We start from the raw sequence: 1286 nt of genomic DNA on the forward strand, positions 1-1286 counted from the left end.
CTTCCCCCACCCCCCACCCCACCCCGTACCGGTCCCCTTACCTGAAGGAGGCTTTTGCCAGGGTGTGGGGGGCTGTGGGGGCTGTAGAAGGTGCTGGGTCCATGTCCTGAGAAGGCAGCTGACAGCAAGGAGCAGCTAGGAGGAAGGACAGCAGACACCTGACCCCCCACACACATACCGGCCCCCAAGCCAACCCTCTGGCGCTGAGCACCTCAGCTACAGCGACTATAAAAAGGGTCTGGTCAACAGTGCCTTCCTGGCCAGGGTCACCTCACATGACCATGCCATGAGGCTCAGGGTGGTTTGGATTCTGAGAGCCCCGTGGGGCGGAGGAAAGGAGGAGGGGGCAGGTGGGTGTAAAGGCCCCCACTGCCCTTGTCTCCACTTCCTCACCAACTCCAAGACCCCCCCGTCACTTCACATCACCAATTTCCCTAGAGGAGGTGTCCCCACTGGCCCCAGCCCCAGCACCCTGGCTCGTGGGACCCCCTGGGGCCAGGTGGAGCGGAGTCACCAAGGGAGTGAGGGACCACAGGCTTCCTCTAGACAGGAGCCGGGGGCTCTGAATGGGCTTCCAGAAGTTTCCCTGCCTCCGGCTCCAACCCCATGAGGCTTAGTCACTAAGCAATAAAACCCGGGAGAACGAACCCATGATGGCAAGAGCAGGCTGACAGGTCGCAGCTGCACGGCGTCACCACGGGTGGAAGGCTGCTGCGAGGGCCGGGGCCACCCGCTCGCATTCTCCTCTGGCCTCAGTTTTCTCCTCTGTCCAATGGGCTGAGCCCCCACCCCGCTGCTGGGCCTGCGGGAACCATGAACTGAAACCACACACATGAAGTCTGGCTGTGCACGGCAGGCTGGCTCCATCACAGGGAGGCGGGACACAGTGCGGAGCCGGCCTGTCTGGATTTGAGTTCTGGCCCTACCCCTGCCCTTGGGCATGGTGTAGACAGCTCCGTGCCTCAGTTTCTTCATTTGACTGGGCGGCGGCGGGGAAGGTCTGGCATGTCTTCATGCCTGTCCTGTGCCCAGCAAGTGACCCTGCAAGGCGGGCGGCTGAGTTTCCATTTCATGGGAAAGGAAATAACTTGACCAAGAAGTGCCCGCTGCCACGGGAGCTGAGCCGGCTTTTCAGACGCCACGTTCTTCACGGAGTCCCGGGGCCCCATCTTCAGGGTTTTCACACGGTGTGCCCAGGGACCGAGAGCTCCCTGGAGGCAGGGAGAGACAGCCAGAGACGCGCACCAGAGAGCCAGAGTCAGGGACAGAGGGCGACAGGGGAGGAG

Source organism: Echinops telfairi, unplaced genomic scaffold (genome assembly GCF_000313985.2).
Source record: "Echinops telfairi isolate 266 unplaced genomic scaffold, ASM31398v2 ScPeMD7_7458;HRSCAF=8496, whole genome shotgun sequence".
Classification (NCBI taxonomy): domain Eukaryota; kingdom Metazoa; phylum Chordata; class Mammalia; order Afrosoricida; family Tenrecidae; genus Echinops; species Echinops telfairi.